We start from the raw sequence: 13,390 nt of genomic DNA, 5'->3' as shown, positions 1-13,390 counted from the left end.
GGGATGTCAACCAATTGAACTATCTCTTTTTCAAATTTATATTAATGTGAACTCTCACGTGTGGCTTTTAAATTCAATGGGTGGATTTGTAATCTCTTTACAAAATATGTGTAATAATATAAAACCAAATATTTTTTTTCTTTTCCTGTAAAACAAAAAATCCTCCAGAGCTTGGGTTGGTGGTGATTGATTGCGTGGCAGCAACAGTAGCCGTGGTTGCGCAGTTTGTTTTTTTTTTTTTTTTTTAAAGGGAAAGTTGAACTTGCATTGATCCAATAAAACAACATTCATCCACCCTAACGGTAACGGTGTACATTCAACTTCAGTCAAAACTCATACAAATACAGACAGCGAAACACGCTACAACTGTTCTCGTCTCTTGGCCATCTCCAGCAGAGGCTTCATTTTAACCAAAAAGTCATATTTGACCATTTTTACCACTTTTCCTTCCTCCAACAGAATGGCCATTATAATTTTTTCCTTAACTTCATCAACAGTGAATAGCCACTACTGGCTATTCACTGTTCATCTGTTTCTTAATTTTTTATTAATATTTTCTCTCTCTCCTTTCTATCACTCCACCTCCACCCGCATCCCTCTCCTTCTTCGTTCACCCACTTCCCTCTCCCTCACTTCTCATCTCTGTTGGTCTCCACCGAGTCACAACCGCTGTACCCGTTGGAGCACGTCTCCCTGACTCACAGCCGGCGATTCCGCCCATAGTGGGGAAGTTGCCTTGACAGCGAAACTGCTACTATCCCTGGCCACCGGCACGACAACGATCCTCCTACCGCCTTCGCTGCAATCCACCATGTGCAACCAACGTTTAGGGGCCACGATTATTCCATCAGCATTATCTCCTTGGATAACAGATCGACTATCCTCCCCGGCTTGGCTAAAGCAAACTGCCCACTACCTGTTCGGTAGATTTACCAATTGAAGCTCTATCGTTTTAAAACCTGCCAAAATCCACACCTTCTTCTCGGCTGTGTCTCGAATGCGGGGAAGAGACCGAGTTGTCGACAAGTTCTGGGAAGGTCCACTGCAAGTTGTTTAGGTAACACCAAAGACTTAGCCGTGGGGGAACTAGACGCTGCCACCTCCTTCTCGACTGGGTTTGGAATGTGGTGATGAGACAACTTTCGACAAGTTCTTGGAAGGACCATTAAAAATTCCTTAACACTCTGATCTTGGCAAGTTCTGGGAAGGACCACCGGCGAATTCTAGCCATCCAATTGACGCAGATACCTCTTTTTTGGCCGGGGATGGGTGACGGCGAGAATGGCCACCGGCGAGAAGGGCCACCGCTGAGCTCGTGGAAAAGATGGGTTCGCCCTTTGGGGCTAGAGCTTGAGGCATGTGTGTCTGGTTGAGTCTGTTTCCGACCACAAGGAGGGTTTGTTCCAGCCTCTTCGTCGTCCAGCAGAGGATGAGGAGAAAAAAATAATAAAAAAAGAATGACAAATAATATTTAAATAAAAGTAGAGAGTAGAATAGAGAATCTGTTGGAGTGAATATAAGAAAAACAGTAGTTAAAGTAAAGAGTTGTACTTTTACAACAGCTATTATAACTTTTGCTGCTGGAGATGGCCTTAGGCATGTTCCTACTAACCTTCACACGCTACAATTGCAGGTCCGTCGGCGGAAAATGAAAGTTATTTTGACTTGTGATCTCTGCCGTAGTAGTAGAGAAAGTTAATGTGATAGCAAAAGTGGCCGAGGATCCTGGCCAAAGGAGCTGTCAAAAGACTGCTCACAATGCAAAACTAGTGCATAATTGGAACCTAAACTCTTTATTGTAAAACTAATGCTTTGTTTGTTGGAGATCTTTTTGTTTTAGTTGTTTTTACTGGAGAGTTGTATTCTGGATTGAGTTTGATTTATAAAGTTTTAATTCATAAAAAAATAAATAAAATGTTCTTGCTGGTTACAAAAAAAAAAAAAAAAAAGTGCTATTCGCTGTATCTTATTCAAAAAAATTTCATGAAAATTTTTTCCTCCAATTTCAATATTTTAATTTCCTTTCTATTTTTTCAATTACTTTTTATTTCACGTCGAAAGTCTATGAGTTTTTTGTGTGTTTTATAATCATTTATCTTACTTTTTTACTAGATTAGATTTTGAATATACACATGCTAGTTGTGTCACGTCGCACGCACGCACTGATGTGCACAACTGCTATTCTAGCTGTCAGAAATTGTAATAAACTGCTTCTATATAAAAAATGTACAATAAATGTGCAAAAATCATTCCTCTCTTAAAAGTTGTATATTTAGGAATTATATATATAGTGAATTGTAAAAAAAAATGTTGTTAGAGTTGTACAACAATCATTTCTCTTGATCTTATCCGTACTTCAAATATTAGGTGTTATGGGCCCAGGAAATTGTGATGGGCTTAATAGAAGAGGCGGTGGCTGAACCTCAGCCCCGCCTGTCGCCATGAGTCTCTTGCGTTGGAACTGCCGGGGGCTTGGGAACCCCCGGACAGTTCGTGTGCTTCACCATTTGGTGAAAGAGAAGAAACCCGATATTGTTTTCCTTATTGAAACTTTGTGTAGAAGTAGTACTATGGAGAAAGTTAGATGTAAATTGGGTTTTAAAGGGCTTTTTGTGGTTAATCCGGTTGGGAGAAGTGGGGGCTTAGCTCTATTATGGTCGGAGAATCTTTCGTTGGAAATCTTTAATTATTCTCGACAGCACATTAATGCTATCATTAGTGAAGAGGATGGAAGGCCAGACTGGAAGTTCACTGGCTTCTACGGTTTCCCCAATGCGGCTAGACGATGGGAATCATGGGAACTCTTGAGATTTCTCAAGTCCTTTCAGCCTTCTGCCTGGTTGTGTGCAGGGGATTTTAACGAAATCCTTGATCAATCGGAGAAGCAGGGGGCAGTGCTAAGGCGGAGTTCTCAGATTGATCAGTTCAGGAGGGCGCTTGAAGACTGTGAGCTGAGTGATCTTGGCTTCTCTGGACCACGATATACTTGGTGTAATAACAGGAGAGATGATAATTTTATCCTGGAAAGACTTGACAGAGCAATTGCCAATATGGAATGGTGCTCCAGATTCAATTTTGTAAGGGTACAAGTCTTAGAAGCCATTTGCTCGGACCACAATCCGATCCTTATTTTGTTTAAGGACGAACCCTATGAGATTAGGCCTTCACGCCGGGCGTTCAAGTTTGAAGCCAAATGGCAGCTGGATCCTGAATGCAATGATATCTCTAAAGCAGCTTGGGAGCAGGAGACATTGGAGTCTAACAAGCTGAAGGACGTTCAGGTCCGCCTTTCAGCCTGCCAAAGAGACCTTGCACGATGGAGTAGTGCTAAATTTGGAAAAGACGCAGAATTGCTGAAACAGAAGAGTAGGAGACTCTTGGAATTGCAAGGATCTAATAGTCTGAGCCTTATTGAGGAGATCAACCAGGTCCAAAAGGACATTGATCAGATTTTGGAAAGGGAGGATATTAAATGGAAGCAGAGGGCCAAGCAGAATTGGTATAGCAATGGAGACAGGAATACTAAATTCTTCCACGCTTGGGCAAACCATAGGAGGAAGATAAACACCATACGGTCTATCTCGGATGAACAGGGGAGAATGTGGAGGAGACGACAGGACATTGGCAGAGTCTTTGTTAATTACTTTGAGGATATTTTCTCCTCTAGTTGTGATGCCGATGCTGATCTCTCTCAATGTTTGGAAAATATGGAGCATCTTGTCTCGGATGAGATGAACTCATCCTTATTAAGGCCCTTCACAGCAGAGGAGGTGGGCTTGGTACTTTCTCAAATGCATCCGCTGAAATCTCCGGGCCCGGATGGCTTCTCTGCGGGTTTCTTTCAAAAGGCGTGGTGTTTTGTGGGGGAGAAGGTCTCAGAGGCAGTGTTGTCCTTTCTTAATGGTGGTCCTTTTGATCCTTCGATCAATGCTACCAATATATGCCTCATTCCAAAGAATCCTGCTCCGGAATCGGTTAAGGACTATCGGCCTATTAGCCTATGTAACGTGGTCTATAAACTGATTTCCAAAGTGCTTGCTAACAGAATGAAACTTGTCTTGCCGCAGATCATTTCTCCGGAGCAAAGTGCATTCATCCCGGGCCGTTTGATTACCGACAACATTATTGTAGCCTTCGAGACTCTCCATACCATGGCGACTCGTCTAAAGGGTAGGAATGGGTTCATGGCTATCAAACTCGATATGAGCAAGGCGTATGATCGGTTAGAATGGGGGTTTTTGGAGGCTGTGATGAGGAGGCTCGGTTTTGCCGAGAGATGGGTTCATTTGATCATGACATGCGTCCGTACGGTCTCCTATACGGTCCTTATTAATGGCCTACCCCATGGCCATATTGTTCCCTCCAGGGGTATACGCCAGGGAGACCCCCTTTCCCCCTTCCTTTTTATTTTGTGTGCTGAAGCCTTGAGTAGAATGCTGGACCAAGCGGCAGGGGTGGGGAAGATTTCAGGGGTTCCTATTCGTAGGGGTGGGATAAGAATCAACCATCTCCTCTTTGCCGACGATAGTATTCTATTTGGGAAAGCTAACCTAGACGAATGGAGGCAAATGAAGAATATCTTGGAAGTCTATGAGAGGGCCTCGGGTCAGAGAGTAAACTTGGAGAAGACTTCTATTTATTTCAGTAATAATACAAAGGAGGAGGAGAGGATTTCCATCTTGCAGGAAACAGGATTAATTCCTACCCAATGCTATGAATCCTATTTGGGATTACCGGCTTTTGTTGGTCGATCCAGAATTGCGACATTCAATTATATCAAAAGCCGTATTTGGAACCGGATGAATGGATGGAAGGAGAAATTCCTTTCCCATGCGGGTAAGGAGGTTCTAATTAAGGCGGTCCTTCAAGCCATCCCAACCTACACTATGAGTGTTTTCAGGCTTCCTATCTCCCTTTGCCGTGATATTAATAGGCTCTTGAGCAAATTCTGGTGGGGGCATATGGAGAAGGTTGATCGGATGGTTTGGATGGCGTGGAAAGGTCTAGGGAGGAGCAAAAATTCAGGAGGACTGGGTTTCCGGGATCTGGAGAGCTTTAATCTAGCCTTGTTGGCTAAACAAGGGTGGCGTATAATCCAGAATCCCAGTTCTCTAGCTGCTAGGGTGCTTAAGGAAAAGTATTTTCCTGAAGGATCGTTGTTTGAGGCATCCTTGGGCTACAGACCTTCCTATTTATGGCGTAGTATCTGGATGGCTAAACCCCTCTTACAGGAAGGCTTAATTTGGAAGGTAGGAGATGGCACCAAAATCAACATATGGGGAGACCGTTGGATTTTCTCTCCCCACTTAAATTCTATTCAATCTCCAATTCGAATTTTGAATAAGGATGCAAAAGTAGCTGAAATTATTGACCAGAATAGTAGATGGTGGAATATACCTCTGATTGAGCAGATTTTCCCTGCCGAGACTGTTGAGAAGATATGCAGCTTGGCCATCAGCCCAGGCATTGTGCAAGATAGGCTGATTTGGGCTTACACGGCGAATGGCATATTCACTGTCCGAAGCGCGTACCATCTGGAATTGGACAGAAAAGCCAGGCATCAGGGGTGTAGCTCTCTGGGACCTCATCAAAGCCCTATATGGAAGATTATATGGAAATTAAGGGTGCCGCGGGTTATTCATCTTTTTCTATGGAGAGCTTGCAACAATATTCTTCCTACGAAAGAAAATCTACATAGAAGGAAAATTGTTACTGACCCGCTCTGTCCCCTTTGTGGTCGAGAAGTGGAATCCGCTGCTCATACTTTGTGGATTTGTGATACGGCTCGTGCGGTATGGTCCGAAGCCCCCCGAGTTATCCAAAAGTGCGCCATTAATGATTCTGATTTTCTCCGTATTTTTTGTGAATTGTATAAGAGGCTGGAGATTGAGGATCTTGAGCTAACAGCCATTATTGCCCAGAGACTATGGCACCGAAGGAATCAATGGGTTTTTGAGAATAAATTCATGCCCCCAACTGTCTGCTGGATGGTGCAGAGGAATCGCTTAAGAATTTTAAAGAGATCCATGCCCTCCCTTCTATCTCCGGCAGCCGAGCTCCTGCTCCCAGCGATTCCTGGAACCCTCCCAGTGTGGATACCGTCAAGATCAACTGGGATGCGGCCATCGACAAACGGAAGAACTTGATGGGGGTGGGTATCATTGTCCGCAACAATCTTGGGGCTGTTCTAGCGACCCAATGTGCGGTCCAGAAATTCATCCTGGATCCGTCGGTTGCTGAGGCGATTGGTGTTAAATTGGGCGCGGAACTTGGCCGTATTCTGGGTCTCTATTCCATCTTCCTTGAGGGTGACGCGAGTGAGGTGGTTTCAGCTCTCAATCGGGAGGAGGAAGTGTTTAGTAGAATGGGAAGTATTATTGCAGAGGCCAGGAAGGTTCTTAGGGAGTTCTCTGTGTGGAAAGTGGCTTCAGTAAGGAGAGGCTGCAATAATGCTGCCCACCAACTCGCTAAGTTAGCTGTCAGTCAGAATTTAAGTCAAATTTGGATGTATTCGTATCCTTCATGTATTTCAGAGATTGTGTTGGCGGAGAGACTTTTGTCTCCTGATTAATGAGAATACAAGCACCTTTCAAAAAAAAAAACAATCATTTCTCTTTATCTTATCCGTACAACAAATATTAGGTGTGATTATATAATAAACCCTTTAGTTTATCTTTATTTTTAAATTTTTTTTAAAAAAAATTCTGTTTATCTTACAGTTTCAAATTGCGCACTCTGAACACTTGATGATGAGCTTTTGTTAACTACAAGAAATGAAAATGAAGGCCAAATAGTGTTTTAATTGTATTAAAAAAAAAAAAAGAAGAAGAAGGAATTTTCATTAAATTACGTTTATCTATTAAGATTTTTTTATGCATGGGCTAAATTAATTTGCAAACTCTAGATGGTGTGAGTTTTTATGCCCATATAGATTTCAATTGTAATTTATATAATCTTCGTTACTCCTAGACTCCAAGTTAATCTCATCAAGGGTTCAGATTGCAATACTCATAAATTTATGGGATTGATATTAATGTAATTGAGATTCTACAATTTAATTTAAAACTGTGGTTAAACTCTAAATTACTATCTAATTATGTCTAATATTATGAGTCAGCATATGTCAAAAGTTCCCATATTATGTGCATTAGCTTTTAGAGTTTGTTATGCGATTTTGCTGGCTAAAAATGTGTTTATAAACAAATTGTGGGAAGTGTCTCGTTTGGAAGTGTGTTTTTAAAAAATGGCTGTTTGAAACTCGTAGAAAAACTTATGTTTTCAAATTGAATGTAAGGAGTTCGTTTTTAAAAATGTATGATTTTAAAAGGTCAATTTACAATTTTAGGCTAAACTCAAATTTTACCAAATACTTGATTGGATTTTTAAAAATCACATATTTCAAAATATTAACTTTTCAATCGTACGTTTTAAAACCGTAAAATCAACTAGACAGTAAATTTTGTTTTTTTCACAATCTAAGTAATGGAATACTCTAAAGCTCAGCATACTCTTCATTCTATTGGTATTTAAAAACTTGCTAGCTGTGTGATTGTAGGTTCAATCTTGAATAGTGATGAACTTTGATCATTGTGAGAAGGTTAATCTATTTAAGAAATATAACATTTTATTTCAACTTAATTTATTAAATTGACATTTTTTTTAACGTATGTGATTCTGGTTAGAGTATATCAGGAGTTCAATAATTCAAGATACAATTGAAGACTATCATCTACCTACAGTTGAAAACTGTAGCTTAACTACAGTTGAAGACTATCATATAATCACAGTTGAAAACTGTGACGTAGCTACAATTGAAGTCTATTATCTACATCTAGTCACAGTTAATAACTATTACCTAATTGTAGTTGAAGTCTATTTGTATTATTTAATTTTCCTATAAATAAGAGCACTTATCCTGTGGACGTAAGCCATAGACCGAACTTTATATTTTATTTGTCATGGCATTATATTACCCTTCAATTCTTACATGATTTTTAAAATGCTAATCTTATTAAAAATATATATAAAAATCACATATTTTAAAAACATACATCAATTTAATAGAGTAAATTTTAAAAATTGTGAATTTTAAAGAATTTAAAACAAAACTTTGTCGAATCATGAAGTGAAGTTGATAATCCTTTGTGTAATGAGATCAGACAACCCTTTATGGAAAAAAGTATTTTCTATGTGCTATTACATAGGATTCAACCACTTATTGAATGTCATCATATGTAGAGTGGGCCATGGCCAACGCATTTTTTCGACAAAGACATCAGTCAAAAAAATGTCACCACCACCGCCATTCTTCTCCACTCTCCTCCTCGATCTCCACCGCCACTACTGGCAGCAGCAAAATTATCTCCCTCTTCCCCATCCCCACTCCCACGTCTGTAGGCAATTGCCAGGTACAGATATATCTTAACTTCCATAATACAGAAAGCTTGTACCACGAGATGAAGTTCCCTTCAGATTATTTCATGATCCAGCATGAAGTCAGATTCAAGAATGGCTAGCTCAACAGGCACCTAATTAACATCAAGGTGCTGGATGTACATATAATAAACAAACATTATATCTCACCCATATATTTAGAATGATATATCACTATTTGCCAAATATGGGATTATTCTTTTTAGCAAGAACATGGGGGTAATTCATCATGGTATTCATCAACGGAACATGAATCATTTTATGATCTAGATTAGATTTCACAGCATCTAACGGTGTATATGTTACTTATTTTGGTATATCATTTAAGATTTTTAAATGACGTGACACCATATACACTCTTAAATACCGTGAAATCTAATCCAAATCACAAAATAATTTCTAATTATTTTACTTGAAATAAAGAGGATCCTATTCCATTTAACGGCATTGCATAAAGCAGCAATGTTGTCCACAAGCTGATTGCATAAAGAAGCAATACTTTACTTCCTTTTGTAAATGCAGATTTAGAGGAAGATTTGCAATTAAAAGTTTTTGTGTAATGGTGCCGGCACGTTCGTTCATCTAAGATAAAATGTCAAGGGATTACTTGGCAATTGCAAATTAAAATGATAATTGAACTCCGTCATTTCTTAAATCTTTAGGTGGTTGTGATTCACATTTGTTGGTCATTTTCTGCAAGAGCATTTAGTACCAGAAGAATTAGGATCCCTTACAATTGCATTGCAATTTGGATAGCCCACATGGAAGGGGCTGTAGGACTCACCTGTTACCCCAAATATAAAAAATCTCGGTCCACAACAGAGTATAACAAATATTGGGATTCTTCGGAATCAGAGAATTCGGGTAGGGAATGAAATAAACGGGTGCAGGTTTCGAAATGTCCGAGCAGGTGAGTCCTGCACTCTAAGCAACCCAAAGATCTGCTCAGGCACAGTGGAACCCACACCTCCTCTCTCATTTTTTGTTATGAGTTTTCTAAAATTTGAGCAAATAATTTATAGGAATCTAAGTCTCAATGGCCATGTAAACGCAATCATAACAAAGAGGGTAGTATTGTTTGATGTGGTCATTTTGTACTAATCCTTTTAACCATGGATTGCACAGCTATATTTTTAAGAGGATAACAACCGCAAGTTGGACAACAAATAATTGGAAGACAATTAAGAAGAACAATAATTGTACTATTGATCATAATTTTATTTTATTTTTTTTTGAAAATATATCGATCATAATTGTGCTGCCCTTCTTGATAATTTATCTAGAGTTTATTCATTTGTAATTAAAGAACGTTAGGGCAGTTTTCATTACTTTGAAGCTCTGAACTATTTAAAGAATGTCGCCATACTCAATAATGGGTAGTGAGAGGAGCTCAAGAGGTAATTCCCTCTTTTTCAAAACAGCAAGTGCATATCATTGGCCGAAAGTGATATGAAAGAAGGATTGAGATCCCATCAAATGGGGTGTTCGAATCATTTTTTCTATGAACGATAGAGCTCATTCATAGAAATTACACCTATGTCCTTCTAGAAGGACACCAAAATAACACTAAAATGAAATCTATCATTCCTCTTTTAGCCACAAAGATAGTTTATGCACTCTAAAGATTAGGATAGGGCGGCTGAAATATCCTAATTAACGATCAAAATGATAATTCAGTTATTTCAAATGGCCACTCATGTAGGTTGTACGCTGTGCAAGCTATTCTTTCTCTTTATTGTGTTATCATGCATTTTAGAGCGTTTATTTAAAATAAACAATTCAAATTAAGGTCCATTTGGGTTTATGATTTCAAAAAGTGCGATTTAAAATAACGATTTTAAAATGTGCGATTTGAAAAAAGTGATTTTTAAAAACGCAGTTAAGCGTTTGGCAAAATAGCAATTTAGCCTTTAAAACGCGAATTTACCTTTAAAATTCTGCGTTTTCAAAAAAGCATCATCTTATCTGCGATTTGAAAAAGCAGATTTTATGCGTTTTCAAATCGCAATTTTTAAAAACGCAGTTCTCAAACGATCTTTGTTCTGCGATTTGGTTTAAAATCGCATTTATTATCTATGAAATCGCAATTTCAAACGCACCCTAAAACTATTGTATTTGGATTAACTAATCGGGCAACCTTCTTTCTGTCTTTCAACTTTATGGGTTGATTGGATGATCAAAATCCTTTATAAATATTTGTTTGAATTTTAAAAAAATTCATATGGGATTATGAGAGATCATTTACGAGATTTACATGATCAAATAAGTGGTTGGACAGTTTAATTTTTATTTGGTCATTTAAATTTTATAAATAGTCTCTTTCAACAAATTCTCTCAAATTCAGACAAATAATTGTAAATAATTTTAATCCCAATCGAATTGTGGTCCCTTACAATTGAGGATCCCGAAAAGCTACCTATTGTGAGATAAGCACTCAAATAATCCCTTAGAATTCATTTGAGTGTGCGATTTTTTTTGTATTATATTATATTATTTTGTATTATATTTAAAATTGTAAATATCGATAGAATTTATTTTTTGAAATTATATTTCGATAGTTTTAAAATTTTGAGACCAAATTATAAAAAGTTAGATAAAATATAAGTAGAGTTATAAATTCTAAAAAACAACCCATACATATTTTTAAAATATAATAATAAAAAAATTGTTGCCAAACAGTAGCTTACTAAACTTTGGCATTCATCGTACCTATGGGAGCCGTCCAACCTCCTAGGCGAAGAGGGTTGGTACGTTTGTTCCACAATCATTAGACTGTAACGTGGGGAGTAATTATTGGTGCTTAGGTTTACTCATTTGTGTTGACTTTCTTTTTTATTCCCTTGACATGGATTAGGTATTTGAAAGTCGTATATTTAGGATTTTTATATATATATATATATATATAAAGCAACATATATTTAGGATTAAAAACAAAATGAACTATATGATAAGGACAAAAAGCATGACTTTACGTTGTCTTTCATCTTATCCGGACTTAAAATATTAGGTGTGATTATATAATAAACCCTTAAGTTTATATCTTTTTTTTTTTTTTTTTTTTAAATTGAATAAGGAAAGGGTTACATAATACCAAGAACGAATTTAGGGGGCGGGGGCAGGGGCAGTATAGGCCATGGCCCCCTCAATTCTAAAAAGATAAAAAAAAAAAAAAAAAAAAAAAAAAAAAAAAAAAAAGGTAATATAGAGAAGATAAAAAATAAATAAAAGTTTAGTTTACTAGCGTCTATCAATAATTTTTTTTGGCCTCTGTCCCAACTCATAAGAGTTTCTGACTTAATCCATGCATAGGAAGATTCTTTCCACTTATGAAAGAAAGAGTGGATGATCTTAAAAACGAAATTGGGTGACTTTCCCAACAATAAACTCAACACAAATTATAACAATGCGAAAATAATTACAAAAGATAGAATATAGGTTGAACGAGTGATCCAATTCTCTCAAATAAGTTACATAAAGCGATTATAGAAGCAAAAGATGCACAAATAGAGTGAGATTTTATGCCAAGATAGATTTCAATTGTAATTTATATAATCTTCGTTACACCTTGACTCCGGCCTAGTTAATCTCATCAACGGTTCAGATTGCAATAGTTTTAAATTTATGGAATTGATATTAATGTAATTGAGATTTTACAATTAATTTAAAACTGTGGTTAAACTTTAAATTACTATCTAATTATGTCTGATATTATGAGTCAGCATATGTCGAAAGTTCCCATATTATGTGCATTAGCTTTTAGAGTCTGTTATGCGATTTTATCGTCTAAAAGTGTAATTTTGAACAAATTGTGGTAAGTGTCTTTTTTGAAAGTGTATTTTTTAAAAATGACGGTTTGAAACTGTAGAAAAATTTATATTTTTAAATCGTAAGTAAAGGAATACGTTTTTAAAAATGAACAATATATATATATATATATATATATATATATATATATATATATATATATATATATATATATATATATATAAATTACGCGATTTTGATTAGAGTATATCAAGAGTTCAAGAATTTAACCTATCCATAGTTGAAGACTGTGACATTTAAATACAGTTGAAGATTATTACTTAGTCACAGTTGAAAATTATGATCTAACTACAATTGAAGTCTATCATCTAATCACAGTTGATAACTATTATTTAGTTGTAGTTGAAGTCTATTTGTATTATCTAATTCTCATATAAATAGGAGTCTATTATATTGTAAACATTACTAGATAAATAAGAGCAAAATGTAGTAATTTGACTTTATCATGTAGATGTAGGTCATAGACCGAATAACGTAATTCTTTGTATCTTTATTTATATTCCACTTTATATTTTATTTGTCATGGCATTATATTATCCTTAAATTCTTACATGATGTATATAATTTTTTAGTCTTATTAAAAATGTATATAAGAATCACATATAGATTTTAAGAACATATATTAATTTAATAGAGTAAATTTTAAAAATTGTGAATTTAAAGAATTTAAAATAAAACTTCGTCGAATCATATGAAGTGAAGTTGATAATCCTTTGTGTAATGAGATCAGACTTATGAAAAAAAAAAAAAAAAAATCCCTTTATGGAGAAAAGTATTTTCTATGTACTATTGTTGATTGTCATCATCTGTGGAGTGGGCCAAGTGCATTATTTCGACAAAGACAAATATCCTTCTTATCAAAAAAGAAAGAGAAAATTAAGAAGGCAAAATTTTAATCCGAATTTTTTTAACTGAATATAATAAATTGGCATTTGTTCTAAAAACAAATAATTGTCATATGTATTTATTAAAATGTATACGAGAATCACATGTTCTAATAATATGTTAAATATGAACATAAAAATCACATGCTTAAATTTTTAAATGACGTGACACCATATACACTCTTAAATATTGTAAAATCTAATCCAAATTACAAAGTAATTTTTAATTATTTTACTTGAAATAAAGA

The sequence above is a fragment of the Alnus glutinosa genome, chromosome 9, assembly GCF_958979055.1.
Source record: "Alnus glutinosa chromosome 9, dhAlnGlut1.1, whole genome shotgun sequence".
NCBI lineage: Eukaryota > Viridiplantae > Streptophyta > Magnoliopsida > Fagales > Betulaceae > Alnus > Alnus glutinosa.
This window is presented reverse-complemented; position numbering follows the sequence as displayed.